Source organism: Cricetulus griseus, assembly GCF_003668045.3.
Source record: "Cricetulus griseus strain 17A/GY chromosome 1 unlocalized genomic scaffold, alternate assembly CriGri-PICRH-1.0 chr1_0, whole genome shotgun sequence".
NCBI lineage: Eukaryota > Metazoa > Chordata > Mammalia > Rodentia > Cricetidae > Cricetulus > Cricetulus griseus.
The window spans coordinates 131,510,213-131,521,461 of NW_023276806.1; positions in this window are offsets into that span (position 1 = coordinate 131,510,213).

Genomic DNA, 11,249 nt, shown 5'->3' on the forward strand with positions numbered 1-11,249 from the left:
GAAGACTTGTAGCAAGTAACGTTGGCAAATCCAAGATTGGGGTCCACATCTAGTGAGGACCTTCCTGTTGTACCATCCCAAGGCAGAAGACATAAAAGAGAAGAAAAGGGAAAGGGAGAGAGGAAGTGAGGATGAGGGAAAGGCAGTATATTTTCTTTTATGGGGAACCTGCTGAAGCCAGGGTGGCCTTCATTCAGTCATGAAGCCAGAGCCTTCAAGACACCATCAAAATCAACAACATTGTATTGGGCTTATGTGGGCAAGACAAGAACATAGACAGACACATTCTACCAATGGGGAGCGGGATTCTGAATCTCTAGAAACAGTCATCACACAGATTTCTTCTAAGGCCTGTGTAAGATCCTGTTGTGGTTCAGAGTAGTCGCTGGGAACCCAGTGGCAGCAAATGATGCTTTATGGCTGTGTGGTTTATGCTTGCACTGAAAGTCATGTCACGTGATGATGGAGAGTAGAAGACTCAGCATGGGAAGGACATGGAGTATTGTCCATCTCAGTACATCCTTTAATCATACACTCAGAAAGAATAGCTGTCCTACAGAGAAATGTAAAGTAAGGCATTTCTTTCTACAGACTCCCCAAAGACCTTCATCAAACAAAGGCCAGAGAGATGTTTCACTGGGTAGGTATGTATCTAGGGTGACATATGATTTGAGGTTCCCCACAGCTCTGTATGGATACCTTTGTATTCCATAGGAAACAAAACTGAAAGTGAAGTCCTCAGGAAATAGGTAAAGAAAGGTACCATGTTTTTTTGACATGTTTGCCAATGTCCATGCTTGGAACATTTATCCCTAACGTGTATGACAAGGTTGAGAGGGAACCCTGAAGAGCAATTATGTCAGAGAAGCTTGGCTCTGCTTTTCTGGGGATGGCGAGGTCAGCGTTGCCATCACGGTGGGAGTGTATCTCCCGCTTTAACAGTGGATTGTTGGAAAGTTGAGTTTGGCCCCCTTCCACCCTCTTTCTCTCCCATGCTTCTGCTTCTTCCCTTCTGCTTTTACTAGAGGATGACACAACAAGAAGTTCTCCCCAGGTGTGGGTGCCTTGAGCTTGGACTTTCTTTGTTCTTTATAAATCACCAAGTCTCAGGGATGCTGTTACAGTGGCACAAAAATCAACAAGGGATTCTGTTGATTTCCAAAAATTAATAACAGAGACTCCAGAGAGGCTTAGTGAATTGTTGATCCTTTCTTTCCTATACACTGCTGTACCTATGGTTGAGTTGTTGTGGCTAATGTCTAATCAGCACTACTTTAGTACGAGGTAGTCATGCTCCTTTTGACTAGGAGGCACTTAACATTTCTATTAGAATGAGATGACGTGTTGGGTTTCTTCTTCCTTCTCAGAGTCAGGGTGTCACCAGGTAGTTGAGAATGAAAATTGACTTTCTTGTGTAAAATGACTAAATTGTAGCAGTTTCTCACTTATAAGACCCTCACCCCATCCCCCATCCCAACACCCCCAGGTAAACCGAAAGTCCTGACTACAAAATGCCTACTACTGCCCACTAGTGTGTCCCAGACCCAGTGGGTTAGGTTTTTTTAATTGCTTTTTTTTTCCCTTTTCCTCTAACAAGTCTGTGATTTGGTTGGCTTATTACACATTAATGCAGGCATGCTCTCTCTCTCTCTCTCTCTCTCTCTCTCTCTCTCTCATCCCTTCCCCCACCCCTCCAGCAAGTGAGAGACTTTCTTATCTTGAGTGCTGGCAAAGTCAATGACTCAGAGATAAGAAGTAATAGAGGTGCTAGGTTGTCAGTTTTAACATCCAAGGACAAGCGTGAAGCCTTTGCCTTATCATTACAATGAATGACACGGTTTGTGTACCCGTGAACTGTGAAAAGGGGGGAAAGATAAGGGGAGAAAGAAAAGTGCAAAAGTCCCTGCTAGTGTTGCCAGGAGGAAATGCCCCTGGTTCAATAACCTAGCCAGGGCTTCCCCTCACTCCCTTTCCTCACACTCAAGCATACACAAAATGCAGTTTCAAATGGAAAGCACCATCTTGCTCCACAAAGATCTGTGTCTAGAAAGAGGGAGCCGACTACCCATCTGTTTTTCTCAAGTTGTATGACATCATTTGAATTAAAAGCAAACACTCTTATCTGAACATTGACTTAGCTACAAATTAAATACATGCTCTTTTACATTTTATTTATTTCTCAAATCACCCTCTAGAAAGAATGTGTCCTCTGAAACTCAGACCGTGGATAAAAGCAGATAGCCAGGAAGTCAAAGCACCACCTGCCCTGTGCTCCTGGCTGTCTGATGATGGAGCTGGGGAGATGGGCAAAGGCAGTGGGCCCATTGCACTCCTTAATGCAGTATCCTTTTCCAGCAAGGGCCCCTTAGGGTGTTTGTAGTCCTTCAGTCCTCAAAGTCCACTGAGACATCCCAAACACTAAAGATCTCCCTAGACCAGTCCTTCTTTTTGGAGTGTGAAACACAGTTGCATGGCAAGTCCAAGTCACAGCAGCGGACCTGTAGAGGTCAGAGGTGAAGTGGCAGAGCTCTTGACTGTTCCTCACTCTACTTTCCTCTTCTAGAAAATGGCTCAAAAACCAAGACCTGTGCTTCACAGTAGAACCTCAGAACTTAAAAGTCCCACATAAAGTCAGATCCTTAATTAGTAGATATAATGTGTTTCAATAGAAACATAATAGTAATTGCTACAATGATCAATAACATAATATATAATAAACAGACAATATTGATAATATATAACAATTACTATAGAATACACTATATAACATACACAATTTTATGCTATGATATATGCCATGAGGTCAAAAAGAATCATTAAGCATATTTACTAAAAAGAATGCTTGTGTGCCTCTTGGGACCTTCTCTGTAAATGTTTTTACTCCTGTTTCTTGGATGAACAGTAAGTCTATGCTATTCTAAGAATTAATTTGCATTCCCAAATGGTGACTGCATTCAGAAATGGTTTGTTTATTGCTTTTATTTACAGCTTCACCCTCTTCGACATTTTACAGTTACTCAGGCCTATCCAGTTATTGAGGTGACTTTATGTTGCACATCCTCAGGGTCAAGTGGCCTGCATTAGCCCCAGCTTCCACTCCTAAACAGGAGGACACATGCCGTCACACGATCACTGAGTGAGTGTTCAGCCCCAGGGATCCATGTAATACAAGGAGCAAACTGACACCCACAAGTTGTCCTCTGACCTGCATACTGATGTGGACACACACACACACACACACACACACACACACACACACACACACACACCAAATAAATGCAATACAATCATAAACTATTTTATTGGTAGAAAAGGTCTTGCATAACTCTGTGGTGCTCAGACATTAATACAAAAGATTCCCATTGAAATATTGTCACAGAGCATGAATTTGCTGGAGGAAGCTTGCTATCTCTGCTGCTGCTGCTTCATCCAGGCACACCTGTCTGCTGCAGGCAAAGCTGTTCATTCCAGGATGGTTCACTCAAACTTGAGTAGCTTTGTGGGGATGGGGGACATTCATCCTTTCAGGTCCTGGAAATGAATCCTGCCTGCTGTTTGCTGTCATTTGAGCTTTTCTGTACCCACCCCACCCCCAACTCCCAGAGGAAAACCGAAGTGTTTAGCCAGCAATATTCTTGAATCTTCTGTATGCAATTTAAAGAATTGCAATTATTTTTAACAGGGTCTCCCAAACACTACTCAACTGACATGCCCATGGAGAGATGGGACACTTATTTCAGTTCATGTGTTTTACAGAGATAAGCATGCAAATGTGGAGGTAAGAGTCCCTTGCAACTCCTCATGCTAGCAGTAGTCAGTGTTTGCAAGCATCTACAACACGTTATCACCGTCACCACTATTATTTCTGCAGCTCCAGGGAGTGGACCTAGGGTCCCACACATACTAAACAGGTGTTCTGCCGGTGAACTATCTGCATATTTGTGAATTAGAGAAACCATGGTAAGAAATTTCCATGTGTTGGAGCTGAGATTCCAACCCACTCCATCTGACTCCACAAGTTGCTCCTTACCCACCGCACCACACCCCTTCACTGTAGAGTTGGGAGAGGCAGGTCTTCAAAGTCTCCCTTCGTGCTCCAAACATCAGCTTTCAAGTCAATGGCCTGGGAGCAACAGGTGAAACGTGGCTTTGGAACCGCTGACCCTCGGCCACTCCTTTTGACATGGATTAAAGTTTGAGAACATGGTTTGTGCAGCTGCACAGCTCAGTCACTAGAGAGCCTGGTCTGTAAAGGTTGAAGTTTGACGCCCTTGTTATCAGAATGAGATCTTCTCGAGAACAGTAGAGTCGTCTACTGTATAAACACACCACATGTTGGGGACATTTTAACCATCACCGCTCCCTGAATGAAGCTTGGCTAGGAACATAGGCAGTCGGTTATTAGACTTAGGGGGAAAACGCTAAAAGAGAAGGATGCTCCTCTGTCTTTATAAGTTCATTGTGGGCTATACTTAGGTGAATGGTACCCATGTGCTCCAAGAAGCTCAGAGAGAAGACATGTTAGTGCTGTAGCTATATATTCCAACTGTTGACAGTCTTTACTGTTTAACAGTATTTCCTTTTTTTGCTGTAGGGACTAAAGATAATCTTTGTGCTTTTCTGATTCCCATATGATATAAAGAGAGCTTTTAAAACAAACAAGAGTTTCAAAGTGGCTCAGTTTCCCAATCAGCTTTTGTTTGAGGTTGTCCTTCAAGCTGTTGCCCCAGAAACATCCATGAGGTTTCCCTTAATTAGGAGACTCTCCCTAAGTTGCTCAATGATGTTATGAGTTAATCATTGCTCAAATGCAAAGACTAGAGCTGGGACTATAGCTCAGGGGTACAGAACTTGCTTCCCATGAATGGGACCCTAGGTTTGATCTTAGTATTGTAAAACATCCTACCCTGGGATTCAATAAGCAGTTCCATTAGAGAAAGGAATTGATGACCTGATTCAAACTGTAAGGTTAACTTTTTTTGTTTTTACTCTAAAGTTATTCAGCACGGTGGCAAAGATTCCTATACCAAATAATGTAGCCATGGCTAAATGAAGCCTTCTGGAATTCTAATACAAATAGATATTCATGTTTTACTGTTATTAAGAGAAGATGCTAGAGATGCACCCACCCTGGGTTAAAAGTTGTAAGTTCATTTTTATCGTCTGAGATTATGTGTCCTCATCTATGATTCGAACCTATGCACTGAAGGACTTCATATGAAAGTATGTTGAATTTTCCAGAAATTAAAATAAATATGCTAATGAAAGTGAAGTTAATTTGACCATTTGGTTCTGGCGTATTAAATTATGTAATACAGTAGTACCTTGTTTGGTTAGTTTTGGGTGTGGGATTAAATGCAAGATTTTACTCTGCTGAAAATGTGTTCCATCACTGTGGCACTCCTCCAGCCCTGGTGACCATATTTTTAAAAGGCCAATGAGTCCCCTCAAAACATGAATTTGGAAGAGATATTTATTTGTAGTGATGAAAGTATATCATGGGAAATTAGATGTGAATTATTATGTACATTAAATGCCCAGGGACCTGCCCCCAAGAATTCAAGAGCATTGGCTGTAGCGGAGTGTTCTCCTGAAGTCTGTGGTTAGTCACTGAGACTGACGCCTAGGAAGGAAACACTGAAGACTCCTGGCTCTCCCTGCATTGGGTCATTTCCTATCATGACAGTGGGCGCATCTGAGAGGTGCCTCAAGGTGAGGGATGTATTATCCATCTTGTTCGTAATGACACTAGACTTCCTCTGATCCGGGTCCAGAATGGTGGCAATCAAATTATGCATAATTTGAACACCCTGATCGTGACTACAAAGGCATTTTAAAAAGGGTTTTCCAGAGGCATTTAGGAAAACAGCTTTTTAATAAAACCATTCAAATATAGCCTGTCTGCTGAAAGATAACTTATATATCCAGCAACAGTCCATATTTGGCAGCTGTAGTGGTATCTTTAAACATATTTGGGTGTCTAAATCTGAAAGCAAGAGCCATCAGCTTCTGGAAACTCCAATATTTAAGAGAATAAATGGTTTAGGGAAGTGACTTTTTGAAATGCCTTTTGTCTTTCATCATAGCTAGTTACACAGCAGGCACCAAATGGCTTTCCAACATTTATAGTCCATGGGGCATACAGAGCCCAGGATAAAACTGAGGGACATGGTAGGTGATGATAATCTTTCCACTGGGCACCAGACAGAGAAGGTATCTCAAACACAAACACCATTTGACCCTTCCTATCTGCTGTGAGATATTCTACATGTAGAGTTCAGGGACTTGGGAATTTTGAGGGATGGCACCTCCTTTTATGTAGTGCTAGGGTTTCTTTCTACGGGTGACAACACTCTCTAACTGTGAGCTCATGGAACTCCTGTTTCTGCCCACCTAGCTCTATCAAAGAATGTAGGTGAGTGCTAAGGAGTAAAGAAAAGCCACTCAATGGTTCTATCTTAATTTTGATTGCCTTGGACCAGTGAGAGAATTTGGAGGGGGAAGCATATGGAGGGCTACTTTCCAAAATATCTACATAACAAGAAGAATCGTCTCTATCATATACTCAAATGCTAAATGACTGTAAGGAAATTGCCACAGTACAAACTAATTTGTACAATCAGTCAGCACCAAAGGTATCCCAATAGTCCACTCCATCCAATTGTCTATTATGTGAATTGTGAATGGAAAACAGAAATGCTTATTTTGAAAGTGTGACAACACTTTCAGGGTGTGTGTGTGTGTGTGTGTGTGTGTGTGTGTGTGTGTGTGTGGTGTATGTGAACTTTTGTTTTTGTGTGGCTCTTGCTCCACTTATTTATTTACAGATTTTTTTAGTCATAAACAGTTTTATACATCTATATACTGAACTTTAGTCTTTTTTCACATCTCATTATCCTTTTTCATCCCCCTCTCTCACTGAAACCTTTCTTTCTAACAAGTCTCCCTCCTACTCTCAGATCTTTTTACTTGTTGGGGTGGGGGAGAAGGAAAGGGACTGTGGTTAAACAGAATTGCTCCCATGAGCATGTGTGGGAAGTTATTTACTGGAGCTTGGACAACTTGTCAGTGGCTACACTAGTGAAGGTATCATAGCCTCCCTGTGCCCCAGCACAGCAACCATTAACAGCCGATAGCCACCAGGGCAGAGGTTTAGGGGGGACTCATGAGCCCTACCAGTATCCATGATGAAAAGTTGACTTGTCTAATCATGTTCAGGTTTTGTATAGGTAACTACAGCTGTTGTGGCCCTTGTTGCGAACACAGTGCATTTCCCCATCCTTTTGCACTTAGATTATTTTCTACCCACCTGAGCATTTGAAGGAGTGGTCTTAGGGTTTCTGTTGCTGTGAAGGAGTGACCATGACCACAGCAACTCTGACAAAGAAGACATTCAATTGTGGTGGTCTACAGTTTCAGAGGTTCAGTGCATTATAACCATGGCAAAGAGCATGGTGGCATGTGGAAGCCATGGTGCTGGCTACATCTTCATCAGAAGGCAACAGGGAGTGGACTGAGAAACTAGGTGGTATCTTGAGCATATATGAGACCTCAAGCCCGCCTCCATAGTGACACACCTACTCCAATAAGGCCACACCTTCTAATAGTTCCACTCGCTATGAGACTATGGGGGCCAATAACATTCAAATAACCACAGGTGGTATAGATGACGTGTGTACTGGCTTCTTACTAGAGATGTGATATGTGAGTTCCCTGCGCCCTGGAAGTCAGGTCCTGCCAATACCCGAATACTCAGCCTCAGGAGGTTGTAGAAACTCTCACTCTCCCTTATTCTTACCCATGAGCCTCTCATTCCATCACAGTATCCACTCACCCCTCCCAGAAGCACATCCTATTAGCTCTGCTTTCAAACTAATGCTTATTCTAACCAGCTTCAACAGCTCTGTTCTCACCACCCAGTTCCAGCCCCAATCTTTTTCATCTAAGCTGATGACAAGCCTCTTCACCCACTGCTGGTGCTGCTGGGAGATCCCTGGAACCCTTGAGCACAGAGCAGCCCAGAATCCTCTTCCCAACATCCATCCCTCCACATCCCAGCTCAAAGTCCTCTTGTGGTTCTCTCACACTTGGAACAAATACCACAGGCTTCGTGATGATCTATCTGGTTTACCATCTTCTCCAACCTGACTGTAGCAAAAACCTTCCTTGCTTTTCTTTCCTTTTCTAGAACATTTGTACCCAAGAAAAGTTCCTGTTGCTGTTAATTCTACACAGTCCCCTGACAGCCTCCTACCTCATTCTTTCCCCATTAGAGTCCATGACTGAGTTCATCTCCCAGAAACTCTGACCTCTATTTCCTCCATTCCTTCCAAGGCAACTCCTTGTTCTTACCCTATTTAATTTTCCTTGCTCTATTGTAATTAACTGTAACCAGGACACACACATGCATGCACAAATGCATTTTTTTATTGCCTATGTCCTCCACTGGTATGTAATAAATGGAGTAGGCATTTGGTCCTGTCTTATACTGAAACTTCATATCCAGAATGAGACCTGTTCCTCCAGTCGGTGGAACTTTACATAGTGCCTGAATCCCTACAGCTGACACACAGAGCTCTGTACATCTATCAGGAATGTCTGGGTGAGCACAGGAGCTTTGTCTCTTTGGTTGGGAATCAAGGTGAACCAGTCTTTACTCATGCGGACATGGGTGTGCTGAAGGATGAGTGCTTTTGCCCCAAAAGACCCTGTCTTTAACCATATCCTCACAACCAAATAAAACTCTGTTCTTCTGTTTGAAGACAGATGTCAAATGCAATCTTGTTCTGATGAATTGAAAACCAGCTTGGGGTTTATTTTATCCTGAAAATAAACGGAAAACTAATCTTGTCCCTCAGAAGGTTGTACGGTTAACTTCCAGCTTATCACAGGGACAAATCAATACCACAGATAAACCAACAGAGTTGGTAGCAGCAGGCATTCTGCACCAGCTTCCAACTCTACAACCCTTTTTACCAACTGAGATCTCCTGATCTGCAGTCATCGCCTGCTCTGCTCCGTATATAATGCTCACTAGAGGTTACTGAGGATTTAGGGACCAGATAGTTCTTATTCTCATATTTTCAATCCGAAATAAGTTTTCTTCCTTGTTTTGTTTGAGACATGGTCTCACTGCATAGCCTCAGTGACCTCACACTCCCCAACCTTAGCCTCCTGGTGGCCGGAACTAAGGGGGTGTTCCACTACACCCAACATAGGACAGAAACTCTTGTCACAGAAAAGCTAAGAAGTCTCAATTGGTAGGTTGACCCAAGAGGAAAGTTTCTTCCTATAAATACCTTGAGACGTGCCTCATGCCTAGCACATCCTGCTTGCTCAAGACCTGTGGAGTTATCTGTGTGCAGGTACGTGTTCTGAAATGAACAAAAAGACAGGGAGAAGAATACGGAGCAGATGAACATGAACCCTAGTGCCTATATCATGGCAGCACAGAAGTGAGGCATCCTCACACACAGAATATCTAGAGAGTGACATCAAGGATGCGCACAAGAGAAATCACACCACTGCCAGTCTCCCTCCTCACCTTAAAGATCAGAGGATAAATTTTAATTCAGAGACAACTGCTTCCCACACATGAATGTGAATTCTATTTAAACTACAGTGATGGTGTCACTGAGGTGGAGTATAAAGGGTTGAGTTTTTAGCTATGGCTGCTTCACCACAGCTGTGAGCAATGTGTTTCATAAAGAAGTTTCCTAGCCATGCTAAAACCTCTCCTGTAACTCTTCTCCCAACATAACTGCTTAAAAAGTGGATGCAAGTTGAACCACAACACCAGGACTTCATATGTTTTCTAGTTAACGAATAAATATTGAGTTCTTGTGTATTACCTTCACATCTGGTAGAAGTTCGGTGTATGATGTATGATAAGTCAATCTGTAAATTAAACTAAAGGTGTGTGTGTGTGTGTGTGTGTGTGTATGTGTGTGTGTGTGTGTGTGTGTGTGTGTGTGTGATCAAATCCAGTGAGGGTGGTTTTCTCATTTGAAATAAAAGCATAAGCTCACTGTGTGTTTGAATTTTAAATATTTGAAGAAAAATAGCCCGGGTCAAAGGTAGGAATATATTTTTCATTAAAAGTTTTAAAGCATTGCCTAGTCTTATTTGGTTTGGATTAAAGCAAATCATTAGCTTTATAGTAACCTGGGTCAGGGCTGGCCTAGTGGAGGGTATGGCTGTGTGCCCAGCAAATCCACTCTGCAGGAGAACTGCCTTGGTGGTCTTCTTCACAGGTGTTCTCCACCACCATGCAGCTCAGTTCTCTCCTTGTGGGGTCTCCATGATTCACTGTTGAATTTTCAGTGAAGAGAGAAATTTTCCCAGGGAAAAAAAGGCAACAGCAATTGGCACCAGAAGACAAAAAACCATGTTTGGTGTGATGTGAAATCATTTCTTCTATTCTGAATCCTTCAGCTAGGTGCATTGTAGCTACTTCAGGTTGTGTCCAGCACATCTTTCTGGATCCTGTTTGGCCACACTTCATCCAATGTTTCCTGGACTCATTGCAGAGTGGACATTCTTAGGTCAAAGAGGAAACATAGGGAGAAAGCTATCCACAGTGGATTCAGAGCCAACATGGATGAGACCCTTGTTGTCCATTTCTTGATAATATTTTTGATACAATAATACAGGGACTGTTTCCAAGTTAATTATCAGCTATAAAGTATAATCAACAGACTCTGAGCCTAAGTGCTTCTTCCCTTAGCATACCTTGTGTGCTCAAGGGCTGTATGCAGGTGCAGGCTTTGAAGTGACGAAAAGAGAAGGGGAAAAAAACTGAAAGTGACTATGAACCTGAGTATCAGATCTGAAGTGTGATGCATGGACATTTTCAAAAAGCAAAAAGACAAACAAACAAACAAACAAAACCAACAGCAACAAAAAACCGCACAGATCTCTCAAAGGAAAAACTAGGGCGTCTATGCTGGCTCCTATCTCAGATATTGTGACTAGTACAGCAATAAACACTGTGTGTAAGTGTCTCTGTGCTATGCCAACTTAAGAGTCCTTCAGGCATTTATGGAGTGGCAGAGTTGGATCATCTTATAGACACTTGTTCTTTGTCTGTGTTTTATTTTCTGAAATATGTTTTTGCTTGTGCGAAAGGAATTATTGCTTCACCATTGATGTGATTCCTGTTTGAAATCCGAAGAAGGAACAGAGTGATGCTCTTTGTGGTCCAGACCTTTGGAGTAGAGGCTCAGGATCTGGGCATTTTTCAGAAAATG